The sequence below is a fragment of the Myotis myotis genome, unplaced genomic scaffold (assembly GCF_014108235.1).
Source record: "Myotis myotis isolate mMyoMyo1 unplaced genomic scaffold, mMyoMyo1.p scaffold_m19_p_3, whole genome shotgun sequence".
Taxonomy (NCBI): Eukaryota; Metazoa; Chordata; class Mammalia; order Chiroptera; family Vespertilionidae; genus Myotis; species Myotis myotis.
Window position 1 is genome coordinate 11,372,515 of NW_023416335.1, and position 12,672 is coordinate 11,385,186.

A 12,672-nucleotide genomic window follows, 5' to 3' on the forward strand; every position below is an offset into this window, starting at 1 on the left:
TCATTTCTTCATTTAACAAATACTGAGCACCTATTTCGTGCTAGCCACTGGGAGTACAGCAGTGGATAAGACAGTTTTCTAACTGATCTCTATCATGACATTTTTCCTCCTTCCTCTCCATTCTTCTCAGAGCAGCCAAGATGAGACTTTAAAAACATAAATTGAAGCCCTCCAATGGCTTTCTAAAGCGCTAATCCAGGCTCGTGGCCAACATTTTCTAGGCCCTTCCTGATCTCTGGTTCTTTTCAGTTTCTGCTACATAGGTTACCATTTGCTCATTCTCCAGACTCTTTCTGCCCTTTAATTCACCAAGCCCGTTCCTACCTCAAGGCCTCTATATGGGAGGTTTCTCCACCCAGGGCTTTTCTCCCAAACTGTCACAGAACCCCAGATCTCAGCCAGAAAGCTGCATCCTCAGACACGTAATATAATACCTGATCCGCCTTTCAAAAGTTGTGCTCACCCATACCTTACTACCCTCATTCACTCGGTAACGTCCTATGATCTGCATAGCAGTTATGCATAGATGATAGTATATTCCTTATTTACAACAACTTTATGTAAGTGCATTGCAGTTTCTTCTACACCTGCCTTGTTTCTGATTCCAGACAAAAGACTGCTGTGTAGCTGTGGAACCTGCCATTCCCTCCCTGGCTTAATATACAATGTTGAGTTGAAGTCTTTACATTAAGACAAGATTAAGGATGTCTTTTACAAAATGGGCTGTGATGCCACTACTCTAATTTCAGGTAATGACATTTTATTTATTATTATTTTATTTTTTTTAAATATATTTTTATTGATTTCATAGAGGAAAGGAGAGGGAGATAGAGATAGAAACATCAATGAGGAGAGAGAATCATTGATTGGCTGCTTCTTGCATGCCCCACACTGGGGTTTGAGCTTGCAACCAGGGCATATGCCCCAACCAGGAATCGAACTGTTGAAAGGAGTTTTAGGAATAAAATAGGCAGGTCCATGGGGGAGGACTGCATAGGTGAGGGCTTGGAGCTGCCAAAAGGTATACATTCACAGAGGAAAAAAAGATGTGCCACAGGATAAGAAGAGAGGCAAAAATCCATACACAGAAGATAGGGAAAAACCACGGGGTACGGGGAGAAAGAGGAAGCAAACTTTCACAGAGGATAGAGAAATGCCGACAAGTGGGAGAAAGAGGAAAACAGATTTTTACAAGAGACAGAAAATTCTACCACGAAACGGGAAGAGAAAGAGGAGGGCACCACGAGGGGTTTGGGCTTTGAAGCTGATATTCTACCAATTAGAAGGGAGTATGAAGAAACAAAAAACTGTAGCCTTTATAAACCTTAGAAAAAAGGAGCTTGGTGGGACCCCGTCCCTACCTGGGAGTCTGTACTGGCTTCCAATAAATTTCCACCCTTTTCACCTACCACCATTTGTCCGTGGCTTCATTCTTGGAATCCATCTGGACAAAAACCTGGGAGAGAAATCAGCTTTGCATCTTGCTCAGGAAAACAACTGGACTCACTGTGACCTCCTAGCTCAACCACTGAACCACACCAGCCAGGCCCAGTAATGGCATTTTATATAGTTAAATTATTTCAGCTCTGCTTTTCTCATTTAAGTAACTCTGAATATGGGGTTTTGTTTTTTTCCTTGTTTTGCTGTCTTTGTCTTCAGGTGCTAATTTTAGTTATCGCTTGAGGTTGTGCATATATATGTGTGTCTGTATATATATATATATATATATATATATATATTATTTAGGATACAACTCAGTGTCTATTTGAAATATCATTACCTAACTTTCAAAATGCAAAGCAGCCTGCTGAAGATCTCTAGTATACATTCAGTGTTATCAGTTAGGGTTTATTAAAGAGATATATCCTGTGGGAAGGCTGTGGAAATACTCAGAGGCAATGTGCAAAGATTATAAAATAAAAATAGTTTTACTGGTTTCCTTAGGAGAATGTCACATTTTGAATTTAGTTGCCCTTGGTTATGTTCTTTTTTTCTTTCTTTCTGTTTATAATATTTAACTTATGGATGCTGTGGGTTTGTTTTTTCTTCTCAAAATGCTTTGCTTATGTATTTATAAGGAATTAGTCATAGATGATCCATATCTTCCTGTCTAATCATGTTTCTAAATTTCTTTTTGAATACTGGCCTTCATATTTTAAAGAAATACATAAAAAAAATAAAAGGATATATTTCAAAAATAGCAAAATACTTGGTAGCTTCATTTTTGAAAAGTGTTTGTTTCTGAAAACTGGTGAAAAGTTCTTTTAAAAAACAAATTGTATCCCTTAAAACCTTCAGATAAATGTTTATATTGGCTGTTTTAGTTTGCTAGGGGTGCAGCAGCAATGGACCACAAAGGGAGTGGCTTAAACAATAGAAATGTATTGTCTCACAGTGCTGGAGGCTAGATCTGGATATCATCAGGCAGGGTTGGTTCCTTCTGAGGGCTGCAGGGAGTACCTATTCCTGATCCTTGGCTTGTCTGCATCTGCCTTTGACCTGGGTCTTGTACATTGATGTCCCATTTCTATCCAAATTTTTCCTGTTAATAAGATTACTAGTCATACTCAGATTAGAGCTCACCCTAGGGACTTCATTTTAACATGAGTACCTCTGTAAAGATCTTATCTCTAAATAAGGTCACGCCCTGGCCGGTTTGGCTCAGTGGATAGAGCGTCAGCCTGCGGACTGAAAGGTCCCAGGTTCGATTCCAGTCAAGGGCATGTACCTTGGTTGCGGGCACATCCCCAGTAGGGGGTGTGCAGGAGGCAGCTAGTCGATGTTTCAATCTCATTGAGGTTTCTAGCTCTCTATCCCTCTCCCTTCCTCTCTGTAAAAAATCAAAATATATTTAAAATAAATAAATAAGGTCACATTCTGGTTTACTGGGAGTTAAGATTTAATCATGTGAATTGGGGGAGGAAAGGTTACACAATTCAACCCATAATATTAGCTTATTACAAAGCTCTGATTTTTAACATCAACTGTCTTTTCTTTTTTTCTTTTTTTTTTTTTTAATATATTTTATTGATTTTTTACAGAGAGGAAGGGAGAGAGATAGAGAGTTAGAAACATCGATGAGAGAGAAACATCGATCAGCTGCCTCCTGCACACCCCCTACTGGGGATGTGCCCGCAACCAAGGTACATGCCCTTGACCGGAATTGAACCTGGGACCCTTCAGTCCGCAGGCCGACGCTCTATCCACTGAGCCAAACCGGTTTCGGCAACTGTCTTTTCTTGAATTATTAATATGATTATGCTATTTTAGATATATTTTAAATTCATATTTTATTTCCTCAACATGAAGATAGAAGCAAAATTCCTGCTAACCTGGTGACTTTGCCAATGGTTCTATACGGAAAGAACCTGTGTTGAAATAAGAAATGTGACATGAATGGTTTTGTCAGTGAGAAGTTAAGCTTCCACTGCTCAAATTATTTCACTCCATTGCCCTTTATCTGTTCTTATACTTAATATGTCTGTTTTAATATTATGTCTTTCCTACCTACATGAATTATGAAAATTCATTTGCTAACTAAAATTTATAAAAATTCTCTTATCAGTGACATAGTAGGTGCATGAAGATTTGGCATCAAATTCCATTAAAAATCAATTTACAGGGTTTTGTTTTTTAATCACAAATTGAAAAAGTTCAATTTAGCAGTCAGCAGAGCAAGCAGTTTTATATCTGGCAAGTGGGATTCACCTAAAGTCATCTTACTTCTCCTTTCAGATTTTAACTCTTTCACAGAAATACCTAATGAAAATGATTTGATTTAATATTTGAGTTTTTATGACTTTTATATATTATATTTTATACATACAATATTTATTTTTTATGGAAGTTTTATTCTCCTTCAACATTTTACAGTCAATTTATACTTTAAGGATATTATTTTGGTCTTTATTTTCTGTCCACTTAAGAATTTTCTCTGCTCTCTTTCCTTAATTTATATTTTATTTTTTTATATTTTTAATAAAAGTAACAGATTTTATTTCCAAATATAAAAGATAATAGTAATAATGAACTTTCACCCCACAAATATAAGAAGAAAGTTAAAATCTTTCTAAATCTACCACCCAGAGGCAAATACTATTAACACTTGGATGAATATAATTTTAGATATTATCTACTTTTCTACCTATGCACTCTTTCTCCAGCTGTGTATCTTCAAAATTATAAGGGCTAAAACTACACTTTTATAACTAGGCTTTCCCCCCCTAATAGTATGTCATGAAAAAGTGTGCATGTCAATAAATGAGCATGTACATTTAAAGCATATAGATACATATATACATACATAGAGGTATGTATTTTTATTTTAACAATTGCCATATAATAGACATATATATGTATATAGAGGTATATATTATGTTAATAATTGGATAATTTATGAAATATATGATAAATATGTAATAATATACCCAATGATTAGAGTTTAAATAATTATAATAGATTATTTATGTGCCTTCCAAACTTGAATGAAATTAAGATCAATGGTTTCTGCCTCTTTCCTACAGAGGAGATGAGATAGTCCTATAAATCTGCACTTAACCCAGATTGGCCAGATTCATATTGCTGCCAATTCTGTGGGTCTTGTTGGAGCTTGATGACCTTCGCCAGAGGCTCTGGGTTGTTGAACATACTAAGAAAAAGTCAGGAGGCTTCAGTTAGAAATAAAGAATAAAGAATTATTCAAGGGTCTTAGGGTTTGCAAGTCAGAAGCACAACTAGGCATTACCCAGAGTGTTCCAAAGAAAGAAAAACTAAGAGTTCTCATGGTGAACTACATTCTTGAGAAGAATCAGTCCTGTATTCTTAGCCTCTGTTCCCTTAAGAATTTTTAAAGTTCAAATTTTGATGGTGAAAAGATTGGTCCATGATGGTCTTCCTATAGATGACCAGTAGTCTGAATAATAGATGTCAGGTGGACTGTGCAAGTAAGTAAACATTCTTTTCTTAGTCCTTCTGGGAGTAATTAGAGGATTATCTGGAGGTTTGGCATATATCCAGGCATTAATAAAAGACTGGAAAATTCAAATGTATAAGTTAAAACAGGCTAGTTAAAATATAATAGCTTTCTCAACCTACTTGGTTTTAGTAATTTAGCATCTTAACTATAGTGACTCCATCTTATTTCTTCACTCTGTCCCTCAGGGTAAAAATGACAAATGGAAAAAGAGGGAGATGACTGCTCTTTAAAAGGAAACCAATAAATGATCATTCAAAAAGAAAATGCCTACATTAATTTGGTGTCATGTGAGAGGCTGAGGAAAAGAGACTATTATCTCTTAGCTATACTTACTGATGCCCACTGGGATGAAGCTAATTGCTTACAATACCACCTAATTTGCTTTGGGCTGAAGATCCAATATGGGCTCCGAATGATTTAAGAGGCATTCAATCTGGAGTCATCTATCTTTATGTGTCAATAACACTAACAACACCTTGAGAAAGAACGCTTGAAGTAATTCTAATGTTGCTTCATCTGCTCAAGGTCAATGGCCTGGGATCATGGCAGCAAAAGCATAAGGAATAATTTTATGAGAGATTTACGGTGCTCTAACCTGTAAGAATTCACAATTGAATAATGTAATTTGCATAGGTGCTCTGTGACTGCCAAGGTCTAGTCATTATATATTCATATTCAATAGTGCAGTTAGTTGGAATTGGAAATCTATCAAACTTGACTAGGATTTTACCATCGAGGAGAAATGGGCATTACTTAAAGATAAGGCTCATTGGGAACCAATACTAGCAACTTTATAGCATGAAAAAAGACATATGGCTATGCCCATAAAGGGATTTGGAATTCAAAATTAGCTGAAATTTCACTTTTTGATTTATACCCTAATCCATGACAACATTTCTTACATGGGCAAGAGCTGCTTTTGTTGGAAAGGCTGATAAAATGCTTTTATAATTAAAACTGACTAATTTTCTCATAATTTTATTCTAAAACATAATATAACTGCTTTTTACCATAATATTGATGTAATTGATACAATGAAATTGGATTGATAATATTGATATCAGTGATCAGATGTAATAGTAGATTGAATGAAAACCTCCACAAAATGTTCTCTTGGAAGCTGGTTTGATAGAGGAGCAACTAGATTTACTTAATACTTAAATAATTTTTACTTAGTTAATTTGGTAATACCATTGCCAAAGTTCAGATTTTGATGATGAAAGGAGGTAACAAAGTTGTCAAATTTTACAAGATTACAAACAAGTTTGGATTGGAATACTGGAAATGGAAATGTTTCTTTGAAGCAACACTATACTTCATTGAATAATACAAATAATTAATATTTTGGTTGTTTTTTGCCTTTTCTATTTTATAAAAGGTGTGAAACACACAGATAATATGATAACGAACAGTTTATAATTGTAAAAGTTTGAATATGAGTCAGAAGTGAGGAATGGATAAGATAAAGTTATCCTGTAGCTATATTGGGGCACCTCTATGCTCATTTTCGGAGACACCTATAATCCTGGTACTGCCCCTTGGCCAAGATTAGGATAAGATACTCTAGTGACTGATGATGTGCTGGTCAATATTATCCTTGAGACACCAGGGACTAGCCTTTTTGCATTATTTTAGGATATATGAAATGATGATTTATACCTGGTTTTACCAGTTTCTCAACCTGGCTCAATTTAGTAACCAGCGAGGCATAAAAGATCCCATTGGAATTTTTTTTTTTTTTTTTTTTTTTGTCCAGGTTCTCCTGATGCTAAGATTCCTAAGGCATAGCTTGGTGTTTCATAACCTGGTGATGAATCTCATCATGTGTGCCCAAGAAAGGCCCCTGTGAGGCTGCACCTGAAAATCTCTCTGATGCCAATGCTGCCTTCACTCTTTTTCTCTTCCTCAATCTATCCTTTGCCTTTATTAAGAGACTTACATGTTTCAGTACACACTGAGAACTCTGTGAGTCCTTTCAGTTATCCCACCTGGTGTAACCAACACACTTTAGCACAACTACCTCTACAGACTTTCTTTTTGTACTATATACAATTACATATACCAATGTCTTATAATTTCTGATTTTGTTAATATTAGTAATAACTCATATTTATTGAATGCTTATTATGTGTCAGGCACTGTTCTAGATACTTTAAAAGATGTTAATTCATTTGGCTTTCAAAACAATATTGCATGAAGGTGACAACAAAATATTTTATTCCCATTTTTTATGTGAGGAAACTGAAATGCTAAGGGCCTTGGAAGTTAGTTCTCCCAGGTCACTTTTATTAGTTAAGTAATGAAGTTGGGCCTTAAAGTCTTTGTACTTCCCCTCTATTTTTATCACTGAATATGATTCTGATAGCAGATTTAGAAAATTTTTCTCAAGCCAAAATTATAAAACAATTATATATATATTTTTTTCTCCTGTCTTCCTCATTTCTTCCATACGAAATAATTTGCATTTTGTTAAACATTTTATATTTTCAATCACTACCTTCTTTTGATGTTGTCTTTCCCTCTATACAGTAAACTTTTTTCTTTAATTTAATTCTGCTCGCTAATTAGGACTCTTCCCATAGAGTGTGAGTTCAGAGTCCCTGTTACATCTTCCAGTGACAAACTCTGCACTCCTATATATATTTTCTAATGAGTATTTTAACCCCCAAATGTAAGCTCCTGAGATCAGGATTATGCCTTACTTTTTACATCTGCAGGGCCCAACACAGGTTCTGAGACATAGTAGTTCAGTAAATATATCAAGGTTTATATTTTTGTGAAACCAGTTCTGTCCTTTGGACAAGGTTTGCTCTTTACCTTTATTATTTGGTCATTTGCTTTCCCTGACACACTCAATCAAACAGTAGCCCTGGTTTATGTATGTTTTTCTTTTGAAAATACTAACCACTGAACCATCAGTATCATTTTACTTTTTTTTTTTTTTTTGCTGAAACAAATATGCTAGGCAATAATATATAAGAATAATTTTACTCAAAGGTTAAGCAAAAAGTAGCAGAGCATAAATTGGTATTAGTATATGTTAAAATTATAATTTTTTAAAGATATAGAAACAGATTCCACTGAGCCTCCTTTTCTGTTCTGAGTTCTCAGATGCATCTCTTCTAGCTCATTCCAATAACATTCACTTTGAATTTTCTAAAAAATATTGTCAGTGATATCTTCTTTAAGAAATGTAAAATGATAATCTTAGTGAATATAATTAGTGTCATTTATTCTATATGCTTGGTTTAGAATGCTAGGTCTTAAATGAATAAGTTAGAGAAAACTTTGGAATTACCATATTTCCTGCTCCCAGTCCATGCCCATAATTAAGGAGAATCATTTGCCAAGATTTAGGAAGATTCATCCCATAAGCAGCGTCATCACCTCTATTAGATATGGCATAGTGTCCAGGAGAAAATGCTATTGAGTGAGATTAAAGAGATTATTATTCTACTTTACTTACCTAAGTGTTCCATACTGACAAATCCATTGATTGGAAAATCCAGACGCCCTTACTATCACCTTGACCCTTTGTTTAATGTTGTTTGTCTATTTCATAGGCTTGCACACATCACAACATGAACTTCTATATACTGGTAGAGATTTGGGCTTTCCTCCTACCCTGTATGGTCACTGAGGCCAAAGTTTTCAGTCAGAATTATTAAATAACAAGTGAAGTTTTTTATTGTCCTTTAAAAGAAGCCTTTATTTCAAATGATGCCATATTTTCTATAGAATTCAATGATTATTTTCCCATTTCTTTTTCACTAATATAATCTAAAATATTCCCTCATCTTGATTTAATGTTAGATGGAATTTAGCATGCTATAGACAGAAACTGGCATCATTCAGTGTAGAAATACATCCATTTACTTAGACTTCCTCATTTATTCTTATAATAAACTATATTTTCTTAAAGCTAAAAACTTGGATACTCAATTGATGAAATAATAGAAAGTAAAATTATGCCGCAAATCAATATTCTTCTATTTTGGGGAGATCAGTTCATTTTTCCTAATCAATTTTCTCAATCACCAATTGCTTGTTCTTGATGACAATGGGAAGGGAACATATAAATGTATAATCCCATACAAGATTGTCATTTTCTGTGACCATGAAATAAAATTGCATTCTGATTCACTTTTTTTTCATTTATTTTTATTTTTATTTTTTTAATTTTGTTTTATTGCTTAAAGTATTACAAAGAATATTACATATGTCTCCTTCCCCCCCCCCTTGACATTCCCCCAGCCTCCCCTACCCCCCGAGTGTCTTATGTCCATTGGTTATGCTTATATGCATGCATATAAGTCCTTTGGTTGATCTCTTACCCCTCCTCCTACCCCCCAACCTTCCCCAGCCTTCCCACTGTAGTTTGACAGTCTGTTCAATGCTGCTCTGCCTCTGTATCTATTTTTGTTCATCAGTTTATAATGGTCTTTATTATCCATAAATGAGTGAGATAATGTGGTATTTTTCTTACATTGACTGGATTATTTCACTTAGCATAATGCTCTCCAGTTCTATCCATGCTGTTGCAAATGGTAAGAATTCCTTCTTTTTTTTTACAGCAGCATAGTATTCCATTGTGTAGATATACCACAGTTTTCTAATCCATTCATCTGCTGATGGGCACTTAGGCTGTTTCCAGATCTTCGCTATGGTAAATTGTGCTGCTATGAACATAGGGATGCATATATCCTTTCTGATTGGTGTTTCTGGTTTCTTGGGATATATTCCTAGAAGTGGGATCACAGGGTCAAATGGGAGTTCCATTTTTAACTTTTTGAGGAAACTCCATACTGTCTTCCATAGTGGCTGCACCAGTCTGCATTCCCACCAGCAGTGCACAAGTGTTCCTTTTTCTCCACATCCTCTCCAGCACTTGTCGTTTGTTGATTAGTTGATGATAGCCATTCTGACAGGTGTGAGATGATACCTCATTGTTGTTTTGATTTGCATCTCGGATGATTAGTGACTTTGAGCATGTTTTTATATGTCTCTTGGTTTTCTGAATGTCCTCTTTTGAAAAGTGTCTATTTAGGTCCTTTGCCCTTTTTTGATTGGATTGTTTATCTTCCTTTTGTTAAGTTGTATGAGTTCCCTATAAATGTTGGAGATTGACTCTTATTTACTTCTCTGTATTTAGACCATCACACTAATGGTATTCACACAGAATAAATCAGATAGCTTGTAGGCACTCTGGCCCAGAAATTATGTGAAGACATTTTTTGGACTAAACATCAGATTTTTATGAAAGTTTTAATATGTGTTTCTATATTTTTCTCTACAGAAACTTTCAAAAAAAATGTTAAAAGCAGACACAGAAAAAAGGAAGAGCACCACTCAACAAAAGTTTGAGGCAGGATTATGCAACTCCAGGGTAAGGAAATTTTCAAGAAATAATTATTAGTGGATCAAGGATATGACATTAAAGAGCAGGTCTCAACCAAATTTAAATACAGATAAAGAATAAGCAGCATTAATGATTGCATGCCCTCCCCACCCCAACTCAATATGCTCAGTCTCTGCTGAATTTACAGGTTCCACAATAAGCTCTGCTTTGGATTAAACCACCCATGCAATAACCTGAGGCAATCGAGGGGCTCATTTTGGAGTTCCCTCTCTCAGGAATCATTGCCTTGTGCTACCTTGTGTCTAAAGTCTGAAACTGTTTTCATGTATTTTATCTAGTTTTATAATTATTCCGTGCAGGAGAAGAAATCTAGTTCCATTACTCTATCATGACTAGAAATAGAAGTTCTATTCATTCTTCACCTTAGAAAAAGAAAATAAAAGAGAGAAAATTAAAATTCACATGAATATTTTATATTCATATTGAAACTGGCAATTTCATTTGATTCTTTCATCGCATGCTGTATTGGGCGTTATCTTGAGATAAAAGTCTTAAGTTTCTTAATGCGGGGGAGCGGTTGGGGGGTAGTGGCATCATTTCCTTTTCAGAGCATTACAATTAGCATAATATTTCTAATTAAACATATTTGGAGTTTCTGTCATCTAATTTTAACTACAAATGGTCAAGAGTTCTAAAAAAACTTCACCAGGACAAACATTATGTTGAAAATAATTAAGAACAAAAGAATGATAAGAAAATCATTTAGTTGTCATGTCTAAGTATAAATTCTTCATCAGCTAAAGTAAGAGGCAAAAACCTTGTCAATGTAATCTAATATGAGAAGCTGTAAGATAATTAAATTATTGAGTATTCTGAAATATAAAATTGCTTTTACTATATTATTGTAAAAAATGAATTGTATTGTAAATGGATTCTATAAGATATTAGCTAATGATAAGGTGAAAACCTCATGATTAGCAATACACTTAAATAATATGACAAAAAGCCCAGCTGGCTTGGCTCAGTGGTTGAGCGTTGTTCTATGAACAGTTCAATTCCCAGTCAGGGCACATGCCCAGGTTGTGGGCTCAATCCCCAATGGGGAACATGCAGGAGGTAGCCGATCAATGGTTCTCTTTCATCATTGAGGTTTTTATCTCTATCCCTCTCCCTTCCTCTCTGAAATCAATAAAATTTATAAAAATCCCACAATAAAGCAGAACAAGAGCCCCAAAGCAGAACCATACATTTGGTTTGTGACATAGGTTGCATTGCAAAGCTGTTGGAAAGGAAATCTCTTTTTAGTAAGTTGTGCTATGTCAATTAGATATCTACCTGGAAAATGTTTAAAATCTTCAGAGATAAAGAAACAAATAGCATCAATAAATATAAACAAGAAAATATGAAAATATTATCCCCCAAAAGACCCATATCTGTTTCCTTATTTATTCCATTCTTATGTAAGGAGATAAATAAGTATGAAAAAAGAAAGCATTAATTTATATGGAAGATAGACCTAGAAGTTGCAATAGTTTCAGGAACAGAAGAGCAAAGTTTGAAGGGCTAAGTTAGAGATTTGTGGAAAAAATGATACGACTTTTGTAAGAACATATCAAGTAATAAGAAGTATTAAAAAATCACATCCAGATACATATATCACTGTCTACAAAACACCAAGAAAATAGAAAATGGCAAAATAGCTACCAAGGTAACAAAACAAAACAAAAGCCTGTGTGTTAGTCATCTTGTATCTTGGGCTCCTATAACAACAAAATACTGGGTGACTTAAACAATAGACATTTATTTCTCACAGTTCTGGAGGCTGGAATCTGAGGTCAAGTTGCCAGCATTGTGAGTTCTTGGTGAGGGCCCATTTTCTGGCGTGCAGATGGCCACCTTCCTGGCGTGCCCTCACATGATGGAGAAAGAGCGCTGGTGTTTCTTCTTCTTTAAGGGCACCGATCCCACCAGAGGAATTCAACCAGACTCTTCCTTCCTATCACTTTGAAACTCCCAGATTTGCGGGGAGGGGAGGAGCAGAGCACATGCTTCTAATTACATTTTTGAATAATATTTGAGTTTTTAAAACCAGCAATGAAATAAAATAAATTTTATATGGTTAATGTGTGTGAACTTCCAGAGTCTACTTAGAATGTTTACATGAAAAGGGTATTATACTTACCTGGCAAGGGAGATACCATGATCACGAAGGTGGTTTTCCCGGGGCGAGGCTTATCCATTGCACTCCGGATGTGCTGACCCCTGCGATTTCCCCAAATGTGGAAAACTCGACTGCATAATTTGTGGTAGTGGGGGACTGCGTTCCCGCTCTCCCCTG

The 12,672-nt window shown here is 35.3% G+C and overlaps 1 non-coding gene across 1 annotated transcript; it reads left to right on the forward strand.

Annotated features, from left to right (window-relative positions):
* Positions 1-12,508: 12,508 nt before the first annotated feature.
* Positions 12,509-12,672, forward strand: LOC118652296. The gene has a single exon (XR_004966549.1). It is a non-coding gene; the product is annotated as a U1 spliceosomal RNA (small nuclear RNA).